At 35.5% G+C, this 12,750-nt stretch overlaps 1 protein-coding gene across 16 annotated transcripts in view; it reads right to left on the reverse strand.

Moving 5' to 3' along the window:
* Positions 1-12,750, reverse strand: part of NAALADL2 (N-acetylated alpha-linked acidic dipeptidase like 2) — a 1,331,477-nt gene that overhangs the window by 1,236,794 nt on the left and 81,933 nt on the right. The gene's annotated exons all lie outside the window — the stretch shown is intronic.

Raw genomic sequence — 12,750 nt, forward strand, 5'->3', positions numbered from 1 at the left:
TAACATTTTCCCCCAACAAGGAGCTTGCCCTTCATTTTCAATATCATAATTCAGTAATTTGGAAAATGTTATCTCTATGAAAAACTAAACCAGTCAGTCCTTAGAAGCCACTGCCAAGTTTATTTTCTTCTTATTTTTCAATTTGGAAAAAATGGTAAAACAAGTATCTGAATAAATGTCAGCCATATAGACTAATTATGTCTTCTTATTAAAAGAGTATTATTTTTTATTAAAAATGGCAATATGGACTATGACTGAACAAGTCAAGGCACACTTTCCAGTAAGTCAATATTTGTTTGAAAATATTAGAGTATAATTAAAGCTACATCTTAAAAGTCTTTAATTTTAATATTTTAAGTTCCTAAGGGAAAGGAAATTATCAGCAAAGTAGTTTCACTAGTCTTTATAATTTGAGCAACTCCAAATTAAGCAGTCTCAAGTCTCCACTTCATTTATTCATTCAATTGTTCTTTGATCATATGCTAAGTTCTTGGTGAAGTTGCAAAGCAACTGGCAAAAACTTACTTCTAAAAAACACATAAATTATGTGCATGTAAAGCATGTGCAGGTAAAATGCGATCCAATCCTGGGCTACCCAGAATCTATTATCTATTTGTCAGCCAATAGGTATTTACTGAACTGGTAAACTGCATAAAGTCAAATATCTGTGAACAGCAAAATGAAAAAACATGCATTTTGGCATTTAATATGCCAGTACAATCTTTGGCATTATAGGTTCAAAGTCTAGATTCCAGAGAAGTGAACTAATTAAGAGACAGGAGAGAAGTAACAAGCTTTTGTTTCTAATTTTGTTGTCCATAAAGTAGAGTTAGTAATATTTACTGCATATGATTGTTAGGATTAAACAAATGTTGGGGGAGGAATAAAACACCTAGCAGAGTGCTTGGCTCATACACAGTAAGCTGTCAAAAATGATATACTTATAATAATTATAAGGCTTTATCTTGATCAAAACACATGACATCTTTCTCAAATACAACAAGAACATAAGTAGCAACATGAAATAAGAGAAAACCCTGGCTGTCAGGATACTATAATAAGAACTCTAGTTCTATCTCTCCCACTAATAGCCTCTTTGCAACTCAATTCTCTCATCACAAATATGGCACTGACATTCCTACCCTTACATAAAACCCCAACTTAGCTTGGCTATGAAAACTGTCTGGGTACTCCAAGTACCCAAATATTATACATTCTTCTGGAATATGGCCAGTAAATATGGCAGTGAGCACCATTTAAGTCTGGCAAATTAACCGTGGTCCAAGATTTGAGGGTGGTAATTTTACCCAGCTTGACAATGGTTAATTTTTAGTAATGCTCAATACAGCTGCAAAACTGCTTAAGCAGCTAAATGTGTACAGACTCATGAAAGTTTTTGTCTCCTTATTCTATCTTCAGTTTACCTACAACACTGGTTCCCAAATGTAGCTACATATTAAAATCACTAGGGGGATGTGTTCAATGCTAATATCTATGTGCAACCCAGACCAATTCAAAATATTTTTTTAAAAGCTTCCTAGGTAATTGTAATGTGCACCCAGGGTTTAGAACCACTGGCCTACAGCTGTATCATTTCTCTAATAAACACTATTGGCTTTCTACCTATTTTTCTTCTTTTCTTTTCTGTGAATCAGAGCCCCTGATTCACCTTAGGTGTCTTTTCCTAAGAAACTCTGGAGTGAATGCTTATGCCCAGATTCAGGACAACTTTGATTTAGGCTCAGTGAATCATAGTGGTCCCAATTCCTTTGCCAGAGATTGACTTCAGGGTATATATGTTACCCATATAAAATGGAAGGAAAGTGTGCTGGGATTCTTAGCAAAGTTTCCACCCTCCTAACAAAATGCTTTTTCTCCTGCTGTTACATATGGATATGATGCCTAGAACTGATGTAGTCATCTTGTAAGCATGAAGGAGACAGTCTGAGGACAAAGCTAACATCTTGAGGATGGCAGAGCAGAAGGTTAGAAAGAAACAGAGTCTGTGATAATGTCATTCAGCTGCTGCAGTAATTTGTCCCATTTCTGAACTTACGTGAAACAAATTCAAACAGCATCAAAGCACTCTGTACTTACATAGCATCCCAACTATATTAAACCAACAAAGACGGGTATATCCCAAGTCTAAGTTTAGGTCAAAAATTTCTTTTATTGTTTATATTTTGAAATCCTTTATGAAGTAAACCAACTGGTGAAAAATGTTCCATTTTTTCTTACAAACCAGATAAATCTTAGTTTTATTTAAATGGCTTTAGGGGCGCCTGGGTGGCTCAGTCGGTTAAGCGGCCGACTTCGGCTCAGGTCACGATCTCGCGGTCCGTGAGTTCGAGCCCCGCGTCGGGCTCTGTGCTGACAGCTCAGAGCCTGGAGCCTGCTTTGGATTCTGTGTCTCCCTCTCTCTCTGCCCCTCCCCTGTTCATGCTCTGTCTCTTCTCAAAAATAAATAAACGTTAAAAAAAAATTTTTTTAAATAAATAAAAAAATAAATGGCTTTATAACATTTATTTTTACTAAAAACTATTGTGCAATACACAATATAAGAAATTTAACAGCAGATCCCATCAAATAACTTTTTTCAGAAGTACTAATTTGTTCTAGTTTTTTATAGACAAACATAATGTACACAATTAAAATATATTTTCCTACAGCACATATACATATATATGCATATATATACATATATAAATACATATAAATGCATATATGCATATACATATATATATACATATATAAATACATGCATGTGTTTGCTTTTTTAAGTTGTTGCCAGCCAGCCATATGGGGCTTAAAGTGGAGAAAAAAAATGTTTTTTTTAATATCCAACCACAACAATCACATGATTTCCTAATAACTTTGTTTTTTCTTTTGATTCTATATGTAGCTTGCTTGCTTTTATTTATCTATTTATTTATTTAATTTATAGCTTGCATTTCTTGAATGTAGTGAGTCTTATTATTAAATGTCCAGATTATAATTTTGGTTCCAAAATGTCCTCTCTTTTCTTTAAGTGGTATTTTCCTGACCCAGAAAATACTAGGGATACTTTGGAATGATGCTTTACTGTCAACCACACAGTTGGAACGAGATTAAAAGGGATTTGTTCCAAGATCTACTATGAAGTTTTAAAGTGGCTAACACTATAATTACCATGTTCCAATTTGACATTTTAAATCCAGTTACTTACAAAATCTCTAAGTTCCTTTCTGTTGCTTCTCCCTCTCTACATCCCATTTATAATTTCTGTATTATTTATTCAACAATGTAAAAAAACTACCAACACTTTTGTAGAAAAGGGGGAAACCAGACTATCCTTGGTAGATGGGCTCTGCTAGATAGAGAAGAAAACATATAGGAGTCTGAGCTTTTGGGAGCATCAGAAATGATCACACAGGAGAAAACATGAAGTGGAGCTGATGGAGGGCTCCATGACGTGATTTCTTCCCACATAACCCACCAAATCATCAATTAAGTTATAAATTTACAACTGTCATGGCATGCATAATATGATGGACTTCTTTGAAATCAATAGGGGATATAGTTTGGTGCAGGACCAAGTAAGTATAAAGGGCCGAAACTAAGTAGGTTCAATGAAGAAAGAAAAGAGTACTGGAAAACAAGAAGGGAAGAATTTCTGAGAACATTCCCTGCCCTAGAATAGATTAGGGTGCGAAACAAGCATTCAAGCCAATTTTCCCTCAGTATAGACTGGGAAATCTTAGTGTATTCTTTTGTCTCCCTCACTATTCTATGAGCTCCTAAGAACAGTGTTATCTTGTGACATGATATTATACATGGAAAATCCGATAGACTCCACCAAAAGTCTGCTAGAACTGATACATGAATTCAGCAAAGTTGCAGGATACAAAATCAATGTGCAGAAATCAGTTGCATTCTTATACACTAACAATGAAGCAACAGAAAGACAAATTAAGAAACTGATCCCATTCACAATTGCACCAAGAAGCATAAAATACCTAGGAATAAATCTAACCAAAGATGTAAAAGATCTGTATGCTGAAAACTATAGAAAGCTTACGCAGGTAATTGAAGAAGATATAAAGAAATGGAAAGACATTCCCTGCTCATGGATTGGAAGAATAAATATTGTCAAAATGTCAATACTACCCAAAGCTATCTACACATTCAATGCAATCCCAATCAAAATTGCACCAGCATTCTTCTCGAAACTAGAACAAGCAATCCTAAAATTCATATGGAACCACAAAAGGCCCCAAATAGCCAAAGTAATTTTGAAGAAGAAGACCAAAGCAGGAGGCATCACAATCCCAGACTTTAGCCTCTACTACAAAGCTGTCATCATCAAGACAGCATGGTATTGGCATAAAAACAGACACATAGACCAATGGAATAGAATAGAAACCCCAGAACTAGACCCACAAACGTATGGCCAACTAATCTTTGACAAAGCAGGAAAGAACATCCAATGGAAAAAAGACAGTCTCTTTAACAAATGGTGCTGGGAGAACTGGACAGCAACATGCAGAAGGATGACACTAGACCACTTTCTCACACCATTCACAAAAATAAACTCAAAATGGATAAAGGACCTGAATGTGAGACAGGAAACCATCAAAACCTTAGAGGAGAAAGCAGGAAAAGACCTCTCTGACCTCAGCCGTAGCAATCTCTTACTCGGCACATCCCCAAAGGCAAGGGAATTAAAAGCAAAAGTGAATTACTGGGACCTTATGAAGATAAAAAGCTTCTGCACAGCAAAGGAAACAACCAACAAAACTAAAAGGCAACCAACGGAATGGGAAAAGATATTTGCAAATGACACATCGGACAAAGGGCTGGTATCCAAAATCTATAAAGAGCTCATCAAACTCCACACCCGAAAAACAAATAACCCAGTGAAGAAATGGGCAGAAAACATGAATAGACACTTCTCTAAAGAAGACATCCGGATGGCCAACAGGCACATGAAAAGATGCTCAACGTCGCTCCTTATCAGGGAAATACAAATCAAAACCACACTCAGATACCACCTCACACCAGTCAGAGTGGCCAAAATGAAGAAATCAGGAGACTATAGATGCTGGAGAGGATGTGGAGAAACAGGAACCCTCTTGCACTGTTGGTGGGAATGCAAATTGGTGCAGCCGCTCTGGAAAGCAGTGTGGAGGTTCCTCAGAAAATTAAAAATAGACCTACCCTATGACCCAGCAATAGCACTGCTAGGAATTTATCCAAGGGATACAGGAGTACTGATGCATAGGGGCACCTGTACCCCAATGTTTATAGCGGCACTCTCAACAATAGCCAAATTATGGAAAGAGCCTAAATGTCCATCAACTGATGAATGGATAAAGAAATTGTGGTTTATATACACAATGGAATACTACGTGGCAATGAGAAAAAATGAAATATGGCCTTTTGTAGCAACATGGATGGAACTGGAGAGTGTGATGCTAAGTGAAATAAGCCATACAGAGAAAGACAGATACCATATGGTTTCACTCTTATGTGGATCCTGAGAAACATAACAGAAACCCATGGGGGAGGGGAAGGAAAAAAAAAAAAAAAGAGGTTAGAGTGGGAGAGAGCCAAAGCATAAGAGACTGTTAAAAACTGAGAACAAACTGAGGGTTGATGGGGGGTGGGAGGGAGGGCAGGGTGGGAGGGAGGGCAGGGTAGGTGATGGGTATTGAGGAGGGCACCTTTTGGGATGAGCACTGGGGGTTGTATGGAAACCAATTTGACAGTAAATTTCATATATTAAAAAAATAAAAAATAATAAAAAAAAAAAAAGAACAGTGTTATCTTGTACTCTTTGAATCACAACAGAACTCAATAAATGACTGAATTAGCTTCAAGTGGGGAAGCTCCTCCAAAAAGGGTCTTTTCATTTGCATACCACTCCCAAATCTAGGCAAGCTCTATACCCAACTTTCCTTTTCTACTCAAAATGTAAAAAAGACTGACCTCTCAACAGTGCTAAGAAGTTAGCAGAACTGAAAATATCATCGACAAGTTTGGCTTGAGGTCATCCCTGTAACTCCAAATCACTTACTGCTTAGCAGAGGGCCTAGGATAGCATCCCACTCCTCAAGCCCTACTTATAAATCCTGACAACTACTACCAGTGAATAAGACTCAAAACCTTCCCCCAAAGTGTAGTATGTTTTCCTGAAATTCATCTGTAGCTCCGTGTTCCATTTCTGGTGTCTTTTTCACTCTGCTAAAGATGGGAACATCCAAGAACATACTAATGTATCTGCACACTCTGAAAAGTTGTACATACTCATGTCTGTCTTCAATCCTTTTCATCCAAGGACTGGAACCTGACATCATCTCTGCAAGGACTTCCAAAATAGAAGCTTAATAAATGTCCCAAGCACTGAACTAAATTATACATCAAGTACACATTGTTTACTGTTTTTATTTATAACTATCCTTAGATAATAATTGCATCTACTTTTTGGACCACTTAAGTACAACCATTAGAATCAGATATTTTATTTCAGAAGTATAGAATCAACACTGGTTTAAAAATTCTACAAATTTTTAAGAGGAATTTAATATTTTGTAGTTTATTTCTGGAGGCAAGCCCTTGTTTCTTGCAAATCCTAGTTCATTCATAGAAATATATGAGATGTCTTAGGAACCATTGGTATTTCAATATAAATATTAAGGAAAGCTGTATTAGAATGCAGACAGGTAATCCTGAGGCCCAGCAGAGCAATAATGATTAACAACACACTCTAGAGGGAGTATAAATTTTAATACTATCACTCATAAAATCCATGTTTCAAAGGTTACAAACCAGAATCAAGTTTACCAAAAAGCAAATAAATCATCTTGCTTTGGGGTTTCTTCTTTCATCTCTGATTTTTAAATAATCAGCACCATCTCCCCAGAGCAGATAAACAACACTTACAGGCAAATGAACTAGAGGAAGTTCTGAAATCCTTACAGAGGACTAACTCTCATTGGATTCTGATCCTAGTAAATTCTACTCACGGTGTTTATTTAAATTTACATTTAAAAAGAGGAAGAAGACTTTAGGGAAGTGGCCTTTATATGGGTTTTATTTGCTGATGCTATGATGATGCACAATGCCTCTTCACAAGATTGCATGGGTTAGAGGGTAATCCCACTATCACTCTTGCACTGATGAGAGCTCTATGTGAGTGCTGATCTTACATCTGGTCTCCAAACTAAGACCAAACTAAAATAATACAAAAACTATGCAAAGAGTCACAGAAATAATGCCTAAAAAGGCTAGAATGAAATAAGCAAAAGTGAAAGAAAATGTGATGAAAATTGGCGAAGAATTCTGAGAAGAAAACACCACGCATACAAACATAAGGCCAAATAAGTTCAAACATCAATAGGGTTATTTTTAATGATGCTACTGGGAACTAAGACAATGATGTTCATGATAGCTTGGGTTTTTTTTGTTTCATTGCTTTTGAATACCCATAATTTTATGTCTTCTTTTCAAGTCACATGAATTATGTAAGTCAATGTGCCTAACCTCAGTACATTGCTTCAACAAATCAGCTTATAGTCTCACAAAAAATGTGATCATACAAGAGATGAATCACTTGTCCCATTCAATATTTTAATAGTCACATTTCCTATTTCCTATATTTGTAATATTTTATATTTTCTATATAGATAATCTTACAATGCCAATCATGCTACAGAAGTTTATAATATAAATGAAAAGAAAAGATTAACACATGAAACAATAGCCAATTTTTAGTCAATACTATTGATGCTCTTAGTAAAATCTAGTGAGGACAGGTAGTCTTCCCCGCAGAGAAAGTATGAAACAGCAATTTAAAATAAGCTCTCACATACATATTCAGATCTGTCTATTTTACAGATTAGGAAGCTTTTTTCTGAAATTGTTCAGATAGTAAATATTTTTAGCTTTGCTGGCCATCTCTGTTGCACCTTTTTAGCTTTGCTGCTGCAATGTGAAATAGCCATAGACAACATGTAAGAGCATGGTTGTGTGTTCCAATAAAACTTTGTTTATGAAAACAGTTGGAGGGCCAGATGTGGACTGGGGAACATAACTTGACAATCCCCAGTCTAATTCACCATTTTGAGAAGTGATGAGTCCCATTTTCAATATGAAATAGAAAGCAAGAAAAGACTGAGGAAAGGTAGAATTTTTGTAGATACACCCTGAAATCCCAGAATATCAGAAACACTTATATTTAAATATAATTTTTTTAAAAGTTTTTAATGTTTATTCATTTTTGAGACAGAGAGAGACAGAGTGTGAACAGGGGAGGGGCAGAGAGAGACAAGAATCAGAAACAGGCTCCAGACTCTGAGCTGTCAGCACAGAGCCTGATGCAGGGCTCAAACTCACAAACTGCAAGATCATGACCTGAGCTTAAGTCAGCTGCTCAACCGACTGAGCCACCTAGGTGCCTTCAAATATAGTTTCAAAAACATCTGACGGATGCTTTTATTGGCTATTGTTTTATATTATCCATGCAAATTCCTCCCACCATTTAAGGACAGATTCTTTAGAATCCACCAATTAGGCAAAACATTTCCTGTCACTGAATTTCCTTGGCAATTGAAATAACTTTGACAAACGTCTATACAACAAATTTTGACAATTAAAAACTTACTTACATTTTAAAAACAAAAATAAAAGACATCTTTCTATCACTCAGATGTGCCCCAATTTTATACCTCTTTCCTGGAAATCCAAATATTTCAATACATTGGAAAGTAAAACAGAGGCAGCTGGGTTGGGTAGCTCAGTCAGTTAAGTATCTGACTCTTAGTTTTGGCTCAGGTCATGATCTCACAGTTCATGGGTTTGAGCCCCACATTGGCGCTGACAGTGTGGAGCCTGCTTGGGATTCTCGCTCCCTCTCTCTATGCCCCTTCCGTGCTCCCTTTCTCTGTTTCTCTCTCAAAAATAAATCAACAAACAAACTTAAAAATAAAAAAAAAAGGAAAGAAAGAAGAAAGTAGAACAGGATAAAATTATCATTAAGTACAAGTATCCTTAAGCATCATGACAACTTCCATCATGTAATATATCACAAAACATTCAAAATTCTGAACAGAAAATGTTAGTAATTGTAACATGGTTCTCAATTATTCCAGTGATAAACCACTAATAAAAATGTCAGTTTTATAAAATGTAACTGGTAAACACTAGCTAGCTATTTAAAAATCCAGCCTATTAAGACTTAACTTCTCTATTGTTTCCTATAGAAAAGTTATAAAAAGTGATCATGATCTGGTTTTCCCAAATGATAATAATAAAGTAATAAATAATGATTAATTATTATAGGCCAGGCAATATTTCAAGTACTATACATTTATTAAATCATTTAATACTCAATCCTATGTCATGCACATAGTATTATTATTCTCATTATACAATGAGGAGAAAACTGCCAGAGAGAGGTTATATAGCTTGCCCAAGGTCACACGTCTACTAAGTAGCAAAGACAGGATTTGAAAACCAAGTGTTCCAGGCTCCGAATGCAAATGAGGTCAAGGCCATGATTCAGGGTCTACACAGGAATGCTAGTCTACTGGCACAGCCAGTGTGCTCTACACTCTAGAAAAAGTCACCACTGGCAAAGATAATGAATCAAGAACTAAAGGTGAACACAGAGAAGTACAAGACAAAAGTGACAGATGATGAGAGAGGGAACCTCCTGGAAGTTTATATCTGGAGAACCAAACTCATTTTTTCTACAAATGCTACAGGTCAATAATGCTCCTTGTAGACCTGCCAAACACATTTATTCCAGGCTTTGGAATCAGCTTAGCCTGTTTAAATCCTAAGTCCATACTACTTACCAGGTCATTTTTTGATTACTTATATAATTTATGAAATGCAGACTCCTGCTGTATAAAATAAAGATAATAATCAGAATTGTTATTCAGGAGTGTTATGAAAATTAAATAAGCTCATAAGGGCCTGATACATACTGGGTCCCCTCAAAATGGTAACTGCTATTATTATTCAGGATTTTGTTTGTTTTTAATTACAGAAGTGGCAAATGGTGTTTATGTTAAAAGACACCAGACATCTGAATAAAAAGACAAAATATATCCAAACACTTAAATGGCTTGTCTATATAACTGAGTTCCTCAAAATTTACTGATTATCTCCTATATGCTAGAAATAACATTTAAAAAAAAACAGTTGTGATTAGTCATAAAAACAACTCTCTAGAAGATTGACTGAATTTTTCACTTTCATCTGAACATATTACATGGATACTATTGTTATTTCAATATTTCAACTCACAGAACTTCCTACCTTATCTGTGACTACAGTATGCTTTGATGATCCCTTCAGTCTTCTGCAAGCCTTACAGGGCCAGGAAGGCTCAACACCCTCTCTCACAACTCCATCTGCTTATTTCGAGTTTAAAGCAACCTCCTTCATCCATTTTCCCCAATGTGTCATATAGAAATATTAACACTGGGGTCTCTGGGTGGCTCAGTAAATTACGTGTCTACCTTTTGGTTTTGGCTCAGGTCATGATCTCATGGTTTTGTGGGTTAGAGCCCCTCTGCGCTGACAGCGTGGAGCCTGCTTGTGACTCTCTCTCTCCCTCTCTCTCTGCCCCTTCTCCACTTGCACTGTCTCTGTCTCTCTCAAAATAAATAAACGTATTAAAAAAAGAAATATTATCATTTATCACTGTCTATATGTGCACCAAAGATAAAAAAGAACTGTATTACTGAATGCCATCTGATATATTTGTGATTAAATGAGGTGGTGACAAACATTTTAATGTAGCTAAATCATACACCACTAAAATTTTCAATATATTGTATTAATTATGTAACATTGGGCACAATCATAAAGAAGCAGATCATATTTCAATGAGCTTTTGTTAATTTAAAATAGAGGAAAAAATAGAAAGACATACAAATTAACAAAAAAATAAATAAGGAGACCAACCATATTTATGAAACAAAGTCTTTTTTTGTCATTTTCTCTTAACAGAACTGTCTGAATAGGCAGTTTTCCAAAGAATATGTGCAGATAACCAACAAGCACATGACAAGATGCTCAACATCACCAATCATCAAAACAATGCAAATCAAAACACACTGAGATATCACCCCAATGCTGTTAAAATGACTATTATCAAAAAGACAATAAATAAGTGGTGGTGTGATATGGAGAAAAGGGAAACCTTGTGCACTGTTGGTGGGAAGGAAAACTTGGTGTAGCCACAGTGGAACAGTATGGAAGTTCCTCAAAAAATTAAAAATGGAAATGGAACTATAATACAATCAGCAATTTATGCAAAGAAAAAGAAAACACTAATTTGAAAAGATATATGCACCCCCATGCTGTGACATTATTTACAACATCCCAGACCAGGAAACAACCTAAGTGTCCATGCATAGATGATGAATCAGTAAAGAAAATGTGGTATGTATATAAAATGGAATCTTTTTCAGCCATAGAAAGGAATGAAATCTTGCCTTTTGCAACAACATGGATTGACCTCAGGGCATTATGCCAACTGAATTAAGTCAGACAGAAAAGATAAATGTCATATGATCTCATTAATATGTGGAATCTTAAAAAAAAAAAAAAAACAAGCTTATAAATATAGAAAATAGATTGCTGGTTGCCTAAGGTAAGGAGTGAGCAAAGTGAGTGAAGGGGGTTAAAAGGTACAAACTTCCAGTTATGAAATAAATAAGTCAGAGGGGTGTAATAAACAGCAAGGTGACTGTAGTAAATAATACAGTATTGCATACTATATCCACTAGGATAGTGGATCCTGAAAGCTCTCCTCACAAGAATATAGAATTTTGTAGCTATGTAAGGTAACAGATGTTAACTAGACTTGTTGTGGTGACTGTTTTGCAATATATACAAATATCAAATCATTCCCTTCCACATCTGCAACTGACATAATGTGCCAATTACACCTCAATAAAAAGAAAATGAAGTGCATACTGTTCTTGTACTCTGTCCCCAAACTAACTTTAAAAAGAGGAAAAAAGCAAAATAATGTTAGAGCATCATACAATTGTGATGATTAAAATAATAAGAAATATAACTGTTACATTTAAGCACAGGTTGGAAATAATCTGTCAATATAAGAATAGCAAAGTCATAAATAAAGAACACCCCACAGACGAGATAAATAGGCAATATAAAGCCTCAGGTGGGTTAAAGTTAATGTGATTAGTTCTGGCACACAGCAAAATCCCGTAAGATAGAATTATCTTTCATCTGTTTTCAATTCATCCAGCTAGCGCTAAGCAGTTATTCTTCTTGTTACTCCATTTTTGTTATCCTGTTTTAGGTTCTGTTTTTACACTTAAACCAACCTATAACATATCTTTGTTACTGGAAAGCTTAAAGTGCACTTGTCTAAGAGAAGTAGACAAAAATTTCAGAATACTTTATTAGGTGACCATAATTGATTAATGATTTTAAAGAGGTTATTTTTGATGTGGATTAAGCCACAAAACTATATCAAAATGACAGAATATGAGTTACAATGATAAAAATGTGGATTTATTATGTACAACCAGAATTTATGTATATAAATTGTTTTCCTCATGCAAGACTCCACACTGACCCCAATGGCACTGCTATTGTTTAAGCATTTTTAATAAAATAAATGAGAGTTTGTTAAATATCAATCTCATCATCTAACAACGTTAGTTGCCTCTAAGTTCATAGTGTGCTGTGACTACCAAAATAGTCCATTCAAACTTGGGCTATATT

The sequence above is a fragment of the Panthera tigris genome, chromosome C2 (genome assembly GCF_018350195.1).
Source record: "Panthera tigris isolate Pti1 chromosome C2, P.tigris_Pti1_mat1.1, whole genome shotgun sequence".
NCBI classification, from domain to species: domain Eukaryota; kingdom Metazoa; phylum Chordata; class Mammalia; order Carnivora; family Felidae; genus Panthera; species Panthera tigris.